Here is a 16698-nt window from a genome sequence, read left to right as displayed (position 1 = left end):
CGTGGGGGAGGAGGGAGGGGCTCAGATCACCTGCAGGGGGTCCTTTGCGCTGTTCACAGCAGGACCAGACGGTGAGTTCCAACATGCATCCTCAGCAAAGCCCTGAGTTTAGTGCCTTGAGCGCCTGACCTCGCAGAGTTCCTTGGGGGCGGGAGGGGGGGTACCAGACGGAGGCCACAGTTTAACGGGACCCTCACTACTCCCCTGTGAGGGGCGTGGGAGCCCCATTGGAAACACCGGGAAGCTGTGGCGGAGGAAGCTGGGTGCACCGCCTGCAGTCAGGTGGGAGCAGGGGAGGCAGCTGGAGTCAGGAGTCGGGTCTTCCGTGGCTTGTTATTTTCCTTCCCCTTCAAGCTTCATTTTGGCTGAAGTCTGTCTGCTGCTGCGATGAGGTCCGGGCCTCACGGAGGCCTCGGGAGGCTGCGGGTCCCTCCACGGCTAACAGGGCCAGCCCCGCGCCCCTGGGAGAGGAGGGTGAGCACGGCCAGCACCCAGCACGTCTGCACGCGGCCGGGGCTCGTGATTCTCTGACAACCCTGAGCGGCTCCCACGGCTGCTTTTACGCCTCGCATTGCTGATTGCTTACCGTGAGAGACACTCACTAGAAGAAGATTAGGGAAAAGAAAGTACAAAGGTACTACACAGGAGGGAATAAGTCACCCATGAGCCGTGTCCAGAGGGAGTAGGAGTCTTAGTAAATTTTCTTTGTCTTTTTGAAACAGTGCATACAAACACACACACAAACCTTTTTTTTTTTTTTTTTTGAGCGCATGAGCGGAGATGTGCAGAGGGACAGGTCAAGAGAGAACCCTCAGCAGGGTCCATGCCCAGCACAGAGCCCAACATGGGGCTCCATCCCACGACCTGAGATCATGACCTGAGCCAAGATCAAGGGCGGGCTGCTTAACCGATTGAGCCATCCAGGGGCTTCCACACGCACAGACTTCCTAAAATGCAATGAAAATCATACTAATTACAGCTTTATGCTCTCCTGTTTTCATGAACATCCCACTACTACATGGTGCCTCTTTTTGTAGGCAAAGGCACAGAAACTAAGCAAAGGAAAGTAACTCACTCAAGGCCATTTCAGATAAGTGGTGGGACAGGGATTCGCATTTTTGATGTGATTCACACTCAGATGGGAAAAGTGAGGCACAGGCATGCGGGGCGACCCACATGAGGTTGCGTTCCTCCTGAGGGCTGAGCCCCCACCAAAGGCCTAGACTCTTCTCTGTCCAGCATCCAGTGCCCAGCAGTGCTTGGGGAGATCCCAGGAAAGGATTCTCTTCGTGGGTCTGGAAGAGACAACAGGTCCGGAACCTGGAGGATACGACACCATGCCCACAGCCTGGGCCTGGGGACAGTGAACCATCCTCAGCCTTCAGCAGCTGAACCTCAGCAAAGCACACAGGACATGCTGTCCCCTCCTGACCCCTGCTTCCCTGCTGAGCTCGAGAGCAGAGACTGGCCAAGCCTCAGTTTCCACTTCTGCCACGTGGGTGAAAATTCTAATGCCCCAGTATTGTGGCGAGGGTGTCAGGGTTGCTGAAATCACTGGCTTTGGGCACTGTGGGGTCCCGGTCGAGTACTAACAGAAACAAGGGTCCCCAACAGCCATGGAGTGCCTGGGTGCAGGCAGCCCTCCAGGACCTCACGGAAACTCCATGAGGAAGCATGGTGGTTATCCTCCCCATGTGATGGACAAGGAAACCCAAGCTCTGAGAAGTAAAAAATTACACCCGCACGGTCACACAAGGCCCAGGAGCCAGAACTTGAACCCAGATCAGTCTGTGCCAGGTCCAAACCCTTCAGGCCGGTGACTGGATCAGCATAACGTTGTGGAAATGGCACAGCAAGGTGAGACCCCCTGCGCCCTCCTCCCCCACTCCCCTCTGCCCCGGGGTGAGCCCTGCTTCTGGGCCAGCCCCCTGACAGGCTGGACGACAGGCTGGACGTGACTTCTATTTTTAGCAGCTATATTTGCTGCCTCCACACAGCTGGCTCTCACGCTTGCTGGGTGCGGGCCAGCCCCACGACCGCCATCTCCCTGCCAACAGGGGTCTAGGGAGAACGCGACTCCACGGTTTGGGGCCTTTCAGGGCTTGTAACCAAAGCTTTTGACATCCCATGGCAAGGAAACATTATCTGCACGTTTCCTAGAGGCCAAGGCCAAGAGGTCTCTACAAGCGAGGAGGGGCCTGAGCTGCCCAAGGCCTGACCCTGCCTACCGAGTGTGGGGTGCTTGCTGGGTCTTGGGCAGCCTTTCTTCGGGGGATATTTTAAACCTTGCAAAGTATTCTAACCAAGAAAAAAGGACAGAATCAGTTTGGAAGGAGGGGGTAAGTGGGGGAAGCTTAGCTGTGCAGGCAAACCGGGTCAGAGTAATAAATAAAAAAAAAAAGTCCACACAAGCATAAACGTGAAACGATGGAAGCCTGAATCACCTTATGGTTCAGAACGACCCCTGGCCTCAGGACTACCTGATTTCCGGTCCCTGCCCCATCCCTTAGCAGGCTCCGGCTTGGCCTTCCCGCGCCCGGTCTCCTCCACTCCACCGCACACTAGTGCTTGGAGGACCACTGATGTCTCAGAACCTCAGGGAAGGTTCCAAGTTGCTGCTGTTCACCAAGGGCTCCATGTGTGTCAAACCCTGCTGAACAGTTACATAATCCCCCTCACGGATGCACGGCAAGCTCACGAGGTCCCGGCGGTCACAATCACTGTTAAACTTAAGGAAACTGAGGCAGACACAGGTGGGATCCCTTTTCCATGTCACATGCCTTGTGGGGGGCAGAGCCAGGAATTTTTTGGTTTTAAGATATAATTCAGGGGCACCTAGTGTCTCAGTCCGTTAACTGTCTGACTCTTGATTTCAGTTCAGGTCTTGATATCGGGGTCATGAGATCAAGCCCCGCACTGGTCTCGGTGCTCAACGTGGAGTCTACTTAAAAATTTTTTTTAATTTAAAAAAAGATATAATTAAGATGTAAATCATATACCATACAGTTCACCCATTTAAAGTGTGAAATTCAAAGGTCTTTATACATATACATAAAATATGCATATATACACATACATACTGGTGTATTTTTTTCTGTTTCTTTGGTAGAATCCTAAATGATGCAGTCCAGATTTGTTTTTCGTTTTAAATAATGTTCTATTTTCTAAGTACACATTTGTTAAATATATAATCATGTAAAATAATATAAAGGCAGGGTGTATTTTGTGGTAAGTAAATTATACTTCAATAAAGCCACTGAAAAATAATAATATAAAAATGATAGGTGCTCATTATTTTTAAAAAGGGACAAGGGAAATAGAGAAAAGCATCCCACTGCTCAGAGATCACTGCAATTAACATGGTCCTACATTTCCTTCTAGACACAGATATGGGTATCAGTACAGAAATTATACACACACACACACACACACACACACGCATACAAACTTTAATATTGACGTATGTACATATCATTCTTTATCTTGCCTTTCTTGTGAACAGTTTTCTGTATCATTAAAAAAAATCTATGTAAAATGTTTATTTGTGGCAATGTTGTATTCCATTATATGGAGGGGACAGAAGTCATTTTACCACCCTCTTACTGCTGGCTAGTTCAGCTTCACCCCACTTTTTTTTTTTAAGATTTTATTTATTTATTTGACAGACAGAGATCACAAGTAGGCAGAGAGGCAGGCAGAGGGAGAGGGGGAAGCAGCCTCCCCGCTTAGCAGAGAGCCCGATGCGGGGCTCGATCCCAGGACCCTGGGATCATGACCTGAGCCGAAGGCAGAGGCTTTAACCCACTGAGCCGCCCAGGCGCCCCTTCACCCCACTTTGATGAACTGTCTTGTGCTTTAGTCTTTAGTGATGCCTCTGATCACTGCCAGGGGAGAGATGCTCGAACGGGCTACAAAATATCAACGGATATAATCACTATTAGGGCTCTCAGGACACATTGAAATTTGTTTTCCAGAAATTACAGACACAGTTTACATTTCCCAAGCAGTGTATCAGAGTATATATCTCACCTAAGTGTGATTGTATTTTTAAAATATGTGCTAATTTGCTACATGAGAAATGGCATTTAAAGATGTTAGCACAGTTTCCTTTGGTATCTGGGGAAGATAAACATATTTCATGTGGTTATTAAGCATCTACATTTTGTTCTACGTGGATTGTCTACACATGCCCTTTGTCCAAATTTCTAGGTAAACATTAGTATTTTTCTTATTAATTTGCAAGCAATCATCACAAGGTATGGTAATTAACTATCCCTCTGCCATACTTGTGGCAAGATTTTTCTCACTTTGTTTTTTGCCTTTCTATTTTTATGATCTTTTCATATATGAAAGATCTTCATTTTTTTTTTTAAGTAGCTCTATGACCAATGTGGGGCTTGAATTCACGACCCCATGATCAAGAATTGCATGGTCCACCAACTGACCCAGCCAGATTCCCCAAAATATCTTAATTTTTTAAATGGAGCTGTATTTCTTATTGTTCAATACGTCCTCATCCAAGTAAGTTGTGTAGTTTGTTAATAGTATTGTACTAGTTTCAATTTCCTGGTTTTGAAAATGCACTGTTATATTGGAAGTTGTCATTGGGGACAGGTAGGTGATAGGGGACACAAATATTCTGGACTCTTTTCACAACTTCACCTGAGTCCTAAATTACTCTAAAATCAAAGGGTAAAATGTAAAAATAAAGTGGAAAAGTCATCACTTAGATTTTCTTTTAATTTTTATGGACTGTTTCCTCCATCAGAAATTTATTTTATATGCAGCTAGAGGCAAAGGCTCTCACTTAAAGTTTTTAGATGGATGACTAATTGTCCTAGCCTTCCCCTTGAACCATCCCTTCTTTTTTTTTTTTTTTAAGATTTTATTTATTTATTTGACTGACAGAGATCACAAGTAGGCAGAGAGGCGGGCAGAGAGAGAGAGGAGGAAGCAGGCTCCCCGCCGAGCAGAGAGCCCAATGTGGGGCTCGATCCCAGGACCCTCAGATCATGACCTGAGCCAAAGGCAGAGGCTTTAACCCACTGAGCCACCCAGGTGCCCCTGAACCATCCCTTCTTGACCTAGTGATCTGGGTTGTCATTTGTATTATCATACACTGAAGCCTGTAGATGATAAGGACTGTTTCTGGGCTCATTGTGTTTTTCCGGTCCTTTTGCCATTTCTTACAGTCTTACCACTCTATTTTTATTTTTATAGCTTTGTAGTATGTTCTAAAATGTGCCATAACAGGTGATACTTCCTGTCGCCCGTTGAATTATTCTTTTTTAAAAATTACTCTGATATTTCAACACATTTTGATTTTCTTATTCTTTCAGATACAATAAATGTGATTGAATATTTCAAAGATTTCCTGTGGGAATCTCACTAAACTTGCAATGTCACTTGAGAAAAGTTGACGTCTGTACAATATCGTTTTCCCACCCCAGACTATCCATATGAAGGGACCTCCTTTCATTGATCTTTGTGTTTCTCAATAAGGATTTGTAGTTTTCTTCCTATAAGTTTGTCAGATTTCTTGTTCATTTCCATCATAGGTATTTCATAGCGGAGATCTTTTAGAATTATATTTTCTAGTTGGTTTTGCGGCTCTGTAAGCGGTACAGATATACAGGGCTCTCACCACTTTCCATATCCAGTTCCTTAACTGAATCTCTTCTTAATTCTAGTAGCTTTTTCAGTGAATTCTCTTGGATTTCAAGAGTGATAAACAGATCCTCCTGAACCCAGCATCATTTTGTCTCCTTTCCAACAGCAAGAACACTTGGAAGCCAAGAGGACCGTTCGGTGGATAAACACAAACAGGTAACTTATGATCTATGAATTTTCATTCCTTTATAAGTAAAAAACAAAAATAATACTAACACATAAAACAATTACCTAGCCTGTGGTGGGGCCATGAGAATCAGATAAAGTATTTGATATAAACTCCAGTTTCAGAGTCCTTAAGAAACGGTTGTATCTTAAAAAATTAAAAAAAAAAAACAATAATAAGATAAATAAAAAAATAAAAAAAGAAACGGTGGTGTCTTTCTCTCACCACCTTCTTGCTCCACATCGTCTGTGGCGGCTTGCATTTGCAAAACAACGTCAAATAATAGTAGTAGCAGACATCCTTTTGGATTCCTAATTTTCTAATTTTCGCTGGAAGGCTTCTACCCAAAGAGCCTGTTAATCAAGCCATCATGCTCTTACAGCTGTAACATAAACACAGCATGAAAATCACAGGCTCCTCTTTAAGGCAATCACGCTCCCTTCAATTTGAAAGCTCAAAAGCCTCCAATAATTTCATGTGTCAACTGTACATCAATGAAGCTGGGAGAAAAAAAAAAAGATGTTTTTGAAAAGCTTGCTGGAAGTTTCTATGCTTTGTTTTCTTAAGGAGTCAGTTCCTTGATGAGTTTCAGTAACTCTGGAATCCAAGCGAGGAAAGACCCAGGAGGCCAGGGTAAAGGTTTCGACAGGGCCTGTCTCCCTCTGGGGCGCAGACAGAAAGAGCATTGGACCTGGAATCCTCTGACCTGGTTTCAGGCCCTGCGAGGTCCTTGTCCAAAGTCCCATCACCAGCTCTGAGCCCAGCTGCCTTGGAGTGTGGAGCTGAATAACCAAGTCCCTGACCAGTGGGAGTATGAGGGGGCTGGGATCACACATATAAGGAAAGCTTCCCAGTTGTGATCAGTAGGAGGGAAATGAGCGCTCTGGGGACTGTTTATTTAAGAGGGGAGAATTTCTAAAGCCTTCACCCAATACATTGTTTATTAAGTGTTTATTCATCCCATCTACTCTGTTCCTGGCACTGGGCTAGTCTCAGTAATCAGTGGTCAATGTCTCTGCCCACAGAGCAGTTAGGGAGGCAGACAACAAATGAGCACAAATAAATCGGCCTTCCACAGGGAGGGCCAGGCATGGGCCTCACCAGGAAGCGCAGGGCTGCCTGCCAGAGTGGGCCCCTCCTCCGGTCCCCTCGGGTCCAGCCGGCACCGCCCAGCACCAGTGGCCATAAGGAATGCATTGAGCAATGCCTGCATTCCAAGCACGGGGTTCTGCTCCTGCTGGAGCCTGTTCCAGGCCCTTGCCAGGCCCTCCCCAGGCATCGGGGAGCTTCTCCTGGCCTGGAAGTCTGATAAGGGATCCCTGCCCACGGGGAGGAGGGGGTGCGGCGGAGGCGCGGTAGCAGATCTCCATTGCCCCTGCTAAGAGCAGGAGAGGGGGGAGCTGGTCCCGAGACTGCAACGTGGCACCAGCCTACAGGGAACGGGCCAGGTGGCCCCAGGGCTTCTGGAATCACAAGGATCCTGTTGCTCTGTTGTAGAAAACTAACAGAAACATTTCAGATAGAAACTCCTAATGCTGGCATTTAGGGCCCAACCAACTTTCTAATCCGGTTTCCCAGTTGGAGCCCTAGCCTTAGGGTCTGTGGCTGGTTCCCAGCCATCCCAGAACAGCAGCAGGTACAAGTGGAGGGGACCACTCAGCACCAGCGCTGTGTCAGGCACGATTCCCACACTACTCCCATTTCCCTGCGGACGCCCACAGGAGAAGGCACCAGCCCTCTTCACAGGTGAGGTGATAGGCTCAGAGCTAGAACCCAGGCTTTGCCCTTCCTGCTACCCCACTGGTCTACAAACTGTGCCTCCAGATCACCCCAAGGGCTTCTCAGAACAGGGCACTGGGCCCATACCCAGATTTTGTGATTCAGTAGTTCTAGGGTGCGGTTGGATAATTTACATTTATCCCACATTCCCAGCTGATGCATTCTGTAGCGGACCACACTCCGGGAACCTCTGCCCTACATGCCAACGAGAGTGCCCCTCTAGATCAATTTTCAGCATCTAGGCAGACTTTACATTCCTCATAGGCAAGGATCTATGAAGAATTGCATTACTCTTAACGATAGTACAGGGTTACACTCCTGACTGTCCACCTGATGTCCCAACCTCAGAGGAATGTCTCCCAGGTGCTACCTTCAATCCTTTATAAGCGCTCCCCCTGAACACCACAGGACACAAACCTCCTACAGTGGGGGTGCAGCCACCAAGCGATGAGAGCAAATGATGGTTCATGGTGAATTTGTTCCTACGTGATCACCAGGAGAGGGGCCGGCCAGTTGGGAGGCAGGGACGGAGCTGGAAAGCTTGGGGGGAACAGTGAGAAGCTTCCAGAAAGGGGGGTGTTCAGGACTAGGGCTGTGTAGCTGAGTGATGAAAGGAGCAGGACAGTCTTCAGCAGCAGAGCATGCTGGAAAGAGAGTGTTGGGGCAGCAGCAGGCTCTAGACTGGGACAGGAAGCCACCTGCTGTCGGCAATGGAACCAGGGCTCCCTGGACCAGGTAAGCAGAGACCTGGGACACAGAGCTGAGGAAATGCAGGGCTTCCCAGCACTCGTTTCCATTTTATTCCCCAGCAGGTACATGTGACTTCTTCATCAGACTCAAGCCAGTTTGAGCAGAGCGAGAGTGTTCTCACTTACGCTGCACCTTCTTAATTAGGCTCTTAAATAGTGACGTCATAGACAAGGGCATTTCTTAAGCACCTGTTGTGTACCAGGCTCTTTACATGCAGGATCTCATTCAGTCCTCCAACAGCTCTGGTGAGCTGAGTGCTGAGATTATCCCCATTTTACAGGTGCGGAAATGGAAGCTAAGAGAGGTTAAATAATTCGGCGAAGGTCCCAGGGGCTAGGAAATGACAGGCCTATTGTCTCCCCCTCTCTAAACTGTCGCTTTCCACCCCATCATCCTGCTCTCATTTCCTGAACACCTGCTCTGGGCAGGGCTCTGGGTGCGACTCAAGATGAATCATTCAAGTAGTCACTTATTTAATAAGTCTTTTTTTTTTTTTTTCCCCTGAGCACTTACTACTTCGTATGGGCTTAACGTAATTATAGCATGCCTTATTCCAGAAAACAGAAACTAAACGGTGCAGGTGTGGTCACGTGACGAGTGACAACTAGAAAACCAAAGCTGAGATGGTCAGAAGAACCAGGAGTGAAGCAGGCACCCAAAGGGCAGGACCTCAAGGCCATGTTACAGAGACAGGCCCCAGATCGTCCCCTGAGCTTTCTCAGCCACCAAAACCGGAGCCCAAGCAGTTCAGGGTTCATGAACCCGTTGCAGAGGAGAAATATGACTCTCTTAGGCCCCAGGGCCAGAGAGGCCTTCTTCTGCTGAGCTGGCGAGAAGTGAGGGAGTGCCGTCGAATGTAAGGAACACTGTCCCCAACGGTGTGCTTCGGTGCTGGTCTCAGAGGCTCTTTCCTGGATGCTTTTCAATGCTGGCCCAAGTCCCACAACTGCTGTGCAGAGGGGAGAGGGTGACAACACAGGGCAAGCATGCCTCCCCGGCTTAATCTGTACACAGAGTTTATAGGAAACATTTAGGGCAAACTGTCAGTCCACTAGCTGAATGCAGGCCTCAGGGGGAGCTTTGTTTGGCCTGAGAAGGTGTATTTAAATTGATTGAATTACAAAGGGACACACAGCATCCCAATGTTTAGAGCAGGTTTATCCACAAGAGCCAAATTATGGAAACAGCCCAAGTGTCCCCTGATGAACGGAAAAGAAGCAGGGCTACGGATACACAATGGAAGATTACTCAGCCGTCAAAAGGAATGAAATCCTGCCTTTTGCAATGACAGGGATGGAGCTGGAGAATATTATGCTAAGCAAAACAAATCACCCAGAGAAAGACAAATGCCATATGGTTTCACTCCTAGATAGAATTTAAAAAACAAATAAACCAGCAAAGGGAGAAAAAGAGAGAGAAACCAAGAAGTAGACTCTTTTTTTTTTTTTTTAAATTTTATTTATTTATTTGAGAGAGAGGCAGTGAGAGAGAGCATGAGCGAGGAGAAGGTCAGAGGGAGAAGCAGACTCCCCATGGAGCTGGGAGCCTGATGCGGGACTTGATCCCAGGACTCTAGGATCATGACCTGAGCTGAAGGCAGTCGTCCAACCAACTGAGCCACCCAGGCGTCCCAAGAAGTAGACTCTTAACTATAGAGAACGAACTGATGATTATGAGAGGGGAGGTAGCCGGCAGGGGAGGGGACAGGTGATGGCGATTAGGGGTACTTATGTGAGCACCGGGTGTCGTATGGAAGTGTGGAATCACTGTAGTGTGCACCTGAAACTAATATGTATGTTAACTGACTCGAATTTAAATAAAAACTTTAAAAAGTTGTATTGAATTAGTTGTCAAGTTTAAATAGTTAAGAGTTCACAGAAAAATCCATATTTTTTTTATTAAGAAAGGGGGGATGGATTTGACAACATGGGGCCCACATTTCCAAAGGACAAGAACTGGCTGGGGCTGAGTAGTTTCCCAATCCCCCCACCCCCTCTCCCGCATGGTTCCCTCAAGGCCCTGTATGTTTTTCACTTCCTTGCCTGGCTTTGCAAGCCCTGGGAAGCTTACAGCCCTGAGCCGTGGAGCGGTGGCACACAGGTGTGGCCTCAGGATCCCTGGTAACTTCTTCCCACTGCAGGTCCTCGATGGGCTCCTTGGATTTGGGGTGGGGCTCAGACAGTCATCTTTCTCCCAGGTACTGTGAAGCAGGTGCTCCCTCCTCATCAGCCTGGCAGGCTGGGGAGGCGTGGGGTGGGGCGCAGAGCAGCTCAGCTCCACTGATCCAGGTAAGAGGAGGAATAGTGCTTCTTTCAACACAACTTGCGGCAAACATGGTGGGGCTGGGAGTTCAAGGTTATCCCGGCCAGAGGTGCCCAGAGTGCAACTCCTCTGAGTTGCTGGGGAAATCCCGAGTCAAGTGCTATAAATCACAGAGCCATTCCACCTTGGCTGCACATTAGGACCATCTGGGGACATTTTCAACCCGTGCGCACCAATCGCATGCCTAGGCCATCCCCCAACCCAGACCAGTTAGAATCCGTGAGAATGAGAACACAGGTGTCTGCATTTTAAAGCTCCAGAGGTGATCCCAGCAGGCTCCAAGGAGGGAGGAGCAGGACACAGCACCTTCTCTGAGCCAGATCAGTATGGACTGTAGCGACACAGAGGCGAGCAAAGCTCCTGGAAAGGGAGTCACAGCAAGTGCGGTGAGTGCTCTGGGGGAAGCCACATGGGAGCACCTAACCCAGCCTGGGAGGCTCAAACCATGTCCTCCATCCTCTGCAGAAGAGGCCTGGGCTAAGTCTGGGGAGTAAATACCATCCAGCCGCATAAAGAAGGGGAAGGAAAATCCCAGCCAAAGCAAGAGTACAGTCCAAGATTCTGAGGCCCGAATGGAGGAGGGCAGAGGTGGAGCTGGGGGGCGGGGGTTGCGTGGAAGGCCAAATCACAAGGCCATTGAACTTGACCCTGAAGCTAAGAGGCACCTCTGGAGGGTTTTAAGGCAAGGAGTCATAGAGCCAGAAAAAAACCCATGATGAGCTTGAGTTACCAAGGAGGGCTTCCTGGAGGAGGTCAAACTTGAGTTGGGTGACCGGGGAGCGGGGGGGGGGGGGGGGGTGGAGGTGTAGAATTTGGAAATTTCGCAGGGAGGGAGAGGTGGGGGCATTTTGATGACAGCCACTGCAGTTAAAGCTCTTGAAAACCCTTCCCTCCTCCACACCCTTGGAAACTCTTTCAATCACACAGCCTGCCTGTGTTAAAGATGTGTTCGTCTGTTATTTGAAAATTGTGGTTTCTCTTTAAGAGATTCTGGGCCCCATCCTTTGACTGGGAACCAGGAAGGAATGAAGAATGCATCCTCTTGCCCAGAGAGCTAATTATTGAAATGCTGTGGGCCTCACAGGGTTTATGGTGTCACTGATCTCTTTCCCCATAACAGCCCCTCATTTCTAACTGGTCAGTTTTCAGTATGTTTTTATGGGCTGCCCCCCAGCCAGTTAGAAGCTTTCTTCCCATAAACTCTCCCTGAATCAAGTAGCCAGGTTTCACATATTAAAATGAAAATGTCAAAGGGATTGTTTAAAATATATGTGTGTGTATTTAATATACATATGCATATTTCCATATATATACACATACATATATCTATATAGATATATAGATATATATAGATATATATATTCTCATTTGCGAAGCCTCAGCTCATGAAACCCACATCAGAGTCCAATTATATCTGCTTTTTTTTTTTTTTTCTGCAAAGCTGCTGGTCAGGTTAGGATGTGGATAAAATCACTTGATGGCTTGTTTATCCATTCACTCAACAAACACTTACTGGGCATTTACTAGGTGCCAAGCTGTGAACTGGGCACCGAGATGAAAAGATGCCTCAGGCATGATTGCTCCATCCCCACAGCCCTCTAGGACTCAAAATATTTTACAAAATGTTTACACATGCAACTTTGTGAACTGTTCCTGCTGTTATTCTCTCCACTTTTCGGAGGAGGAAATGGAGCCTCTTGGAGGTTAGATAACTTGCCCAGCATCGTGATGCTGATCAGTGGTATAATGTGCTCTTCGGTCATCCAAGTTCACATCTAAGTTCTACCCACTCTACCTTGTTGATTTTCAAACAACACCATCTAACCGTTACTGGCTTAAGTAAGAAAATAGCTCCAAAGGTTTAGCTGTTACTTGTAATCTGTCCAGTGTCCACCCCCACCTAGAACCTAGGTTCCCTTTTGGGGGGGGTGGAATTCTCCATTGTAAAGAAGGAAAAAAAAACAAACCTAGCACTCATTCCCCATGTCCACCATTACTATGAAAGCATAGTGAAGCCAAATTCTTTGCCAGCATCATCTCCTGCCTGGATAGACATGTGTGAAATACAGCCTCAGCCGGTCAGGTCCTTGTTCCTTAAGCTGACTCTTGAGTGAGTGGTGAGGGGACCCTTGCAAAATTCACTCTCAGTAGAAGCCCCTGGGTCAGACTGTGCCTGCAGGATTCCATTGGCTGGGATTCCCATGGCTCCCTTGGCTCTGCCCTTTGTTCAAGCCTGTTCTCCAGCCTCTTGTTGGTTCTGTGAGCCCTCACTGTCTTCCCACAAGTCCCTCCTCACTGAAGATGGCCAGAGACAGTCCTGGTGACCTGTAACCAAGAATCCCGACTGATACGAGGTCACAGGTCCTCCTCCCATTCACTGAGCTAGCTGGAAATAGCCACCTTTCGTGGTGCTGTGGGCACTGACCCAGGAGAGCCTTACCAGGAAAACCATTTTTGAAATGGAGGTGCTCTGAAAATGTTGACACAGCCTCTGTTGCCAATACCAAAGACCTATCCTAGCTGACAGACCCGGTTGTCCAGGCTCCTGCCTGTGTCCCGATCAGCCAGAAATAGTCCCCTGTTCGGTCTCACCACACAGTTCCAGGCCTCTCCCTCTTCCAGGGGCCACCAAGCTTGATCTTCTAGAACCCCATTCTTGTCTGGGTCCTTCTGGCCCCTTCACAGTCACGAGTGTGGAGAAGCAGGCTGAAGTAAACCCTGGGGGTATGGTCTGCAGAAGGAGGGATGGGCTGGGGGATACGGACAGATGGACAGAGTGCCAAAGGGTAAGGAATTGGGGAGAGACCTACATATCGTCAGGGGCTGATCAGTATCTGTAGTCATATATATATATATATATATATATATATATATATATATATATATATGATGTCATTCATTCGTTCGTTCATTCATTCATTTAGAGAGATTTTCTCAGGGTTGTGGGACTGCCAAGTCTAAAGTCCACAGGCCAGGTTGGAGGGCTGGCAACAGGCAGAAGTTGGTGCCACAGTCCTAAAGAAGCGTTTCTTCTTCCCCAGGAAACCCCAGGTTTTGCTCTTAAGGGCTCTAACTGATCAGATAAGGCCCACCCACGCTACCAGGGGTAATGTTCACTCACATCAGCTTACTGCAGATGGTAACCACATTGACCACATACTTTCTCAGCCACACCTAAATCAGTGTTGGATCAAACACCTGTGAGCTCGGGCCCAGCCAAATGGATGCATAAAATTAACCACCCCAGAAGGGCCAGGCCAGAGGGGTGCCTCCAGCTAAGTCCCATAAGTTCCTCCTTCCCCACCGCTCTGGATCCCCTCTCATCTTCTCTTCTAACCACCCCCACCTACCCTGGGCCTGTCCAAGCCTCACAGGTGAGAGCCACATCTGGGAGCTCTTGAACTCACAGCCTTCTACCCAGGGTGGCTCCCGCACAAGCTAGGCTGCCTCCACATCTGGCCCCAGATGTCTCTTCTCCTCCGTGGCGGGAGGCCTATGGGACTTTGAATTGTAATCTTGGAAGAAGCTGCTGTAAGACACAGAGCTGAGGGGTCCTAGCTAACCTTGTTGGAACTACTGCCCTCCTCTAGGCCCAAAGATCAGGGAGCAGACAGACCAAAGACAGAGATCAGACTTGAGCGTTTCTTCTGAGGGCAGCAAAAGACTGAGGGTTATCTCGAAATAGCTGTAGAATTCTGGCGGCAGAATCCAGGCTCTCTGGGCTGAAAAGTCACGTCGATGTTCCCCCCAACCCAGGCAGAGACTCCCTCTGACATTCATGAGAATGTCACATAGCACAGAACATTCTTACCACAAGGGTTTTTAAAACAAGTTCTGGCAATAGAGAAACTCAAGGACTGCTGGAGATCTGACAAAAACAATGTGACATAAATCTCTGGGCAAGGAGGCAGAAGGCTTGATCATGGCATGGCTCATCTGCTGATTGATTGCTTGACCTTGAACAAATCTTTTCTTGATGACCTTGAGCAAGCCTTACCTGCTCTCAAGGGACCAGTTTCCCCAGATGAGGAGTTGGACGACCTGACTTGGAAGGTCTTCTCCAGCTGTCGTGACTCCCTGCTCCCTGAGGCTGCTATCTAGCTTGTCTTAGTTATGTGGCTGAGGGCACATCACTTCACCTCAACCTCAGATTCATCACTGCAACATTCGAGAATCATAACGCCACCTTGCTCTTCTTGTATAGCGGCCTTGAGGATGGAGTGAGAGATGGGAGGGTCCCCTGGGTAAACTACAAAGCACTATTCATCTATAAAGTATTATCATAAGATGAAATATTGTATGAGGTATTTAGAGTGTCTTAAATGGCACAAGCCCCTGTCACAGACCCAGTAGCAATGTTCATAGGGGACAAAGGGCGTGGGGGTTAAAGGCTCTGGAGCCAGACTACCTGGGTTTGTGGCTCACCTCTGCCAAGTTTACTGTTTCCTCATGGGTGAAATGGAGTCATGATAGCTCATGTGAAACCCAGGGCTGTGCCTGGCATGTGGCATATGCTCCACTCCCTTGGGGATCGTCATGAATATCCCACCATAAAGCAAAGGAGACAGAGTGGCTTGAAAGTTATCTGTAATCCCCTCTGAAAGCATAGATGGCATAGATGTACTAAATAGCCAGTGCTCTTGCTTTGGGCTTGAATCCTGTCTGTCTGTCTATCAATTCTATATTTTACAATCATGTTATTTGTATCATATTTATCAAAGTTCTGTTTGAATGTAATATGTGGACCTATTTCACACAAAAGAGAAGACAGAATGACTATCCTATGATAAAAGCAGCATTTGGTGGTCTAATCTTTATACAAGAGCCTTTGTGGAGAAAGAAGAGGAACTACTCATCCCAAACATTATGCTTTAACCGGTGAGGAAGTCAGAAGCCCAGATTAGGAATTGACTTATTTGAGGCCACACAGAGAGGGAGAAACCAAACTTCCGTGCTGTTCATAGAGTGACAGTGCTGTCACAGAAGCCTTAGAGATCTCTGGTATTTACTCAAGGCCACCACTCCTTGCCTTGACCGCTTTCTTAATGTTGATGGGTCTGTCTCTCCAATCCCACCGGCCACCTCCAGTCCAGTCTCCCACCGCACATTGCCCTAAGTGTGGAATTCAACGAATGTTGAATTGTGAATAGAGCCCACTTAACAGATAGGGAGACTACATTTCAGAGGAGGGAAGGGACCCACTGATGGTCCCGCAGCACGCCTGTGGGGAGGGCTGTTAGGATCACCTGTGTCTCAGCAAGGTCTTTTTTCTCTCCTCCTGGGCTCATAGAGGGGGCAGAACCTTGCCTTCGCTCATTTCCCCACAGAAGCCACAGGTAAAGGTGTTTATGGCTTGGTAGCTAACCAAGACCACAAGTGCTTCAACAGGTCAGAGTTTTACCTTGTCATGTGTCGTTGTCATTGTTATTTTTTGTTTTTTTTTAAATGGTGTTAACAATCATGCTTTCTACTATAATTTGAAAACGCTTGACACCTCTGTGCCAGGGACGTTATTAACTAACCCCCAAATCTGGGCAGCGAAACACAGACGCAACTAGCTGGCCACCTGGCTTCAAGGGTAAAAGTAGCTTTACCATAGCTGTTTGTCAAAATTGTATTGCAACAATAATTATCCATATTTGTGAAGAGAAGTTCTTCTTTGTAGAGCACTTGAAAAATATTTCTGGAACAGAATTATGTTCTCTCAAAATAAGTGCTGTACTTTGAAAGCAGGTGAATTTATGGTGTAGGAACTACATACACCTCTATAAAGCTGAAAAGACAGAGAAAATCACAAGTGACTTTTAACTTCTTCCTGTGCTGTTCCCTATTTTCCAAGTCATCCTTAACAGGAAAAACTAGAACAGCGCAGTGCATGGAGAAGGGTGAATACAGCAGGGAGGGTGACCTCCCCTGGGGGTCCTTTGGCCTTTCGTTGTCTCCTGGGACACGCAGGTGCAGAGACACAGTTGCGGAGAAGGGGACCGCTCCTCCCTCCCTACTGCGTGTGA

Source organism: Lontra canadensis, unplaced genomic scaffold, assembly GCF_010015895.1.
Source record: "Lontra canadensis isolate GAN:19392208 unplaced genomic scaffold, GSC_riverotter_1.0 scaffold30, whole genome shotgun sequence".
Lineage (NCBI taxonomy): Eukaryota > Metazoa > Chordata > Mammalia > Carnivora > Mustelidae > Lontra > Lontra canadensis.
The sequence above is the reverse complement of the archived record's forward strand: the minus strand, read 5'-3'. Positions refer to the sequence as shown.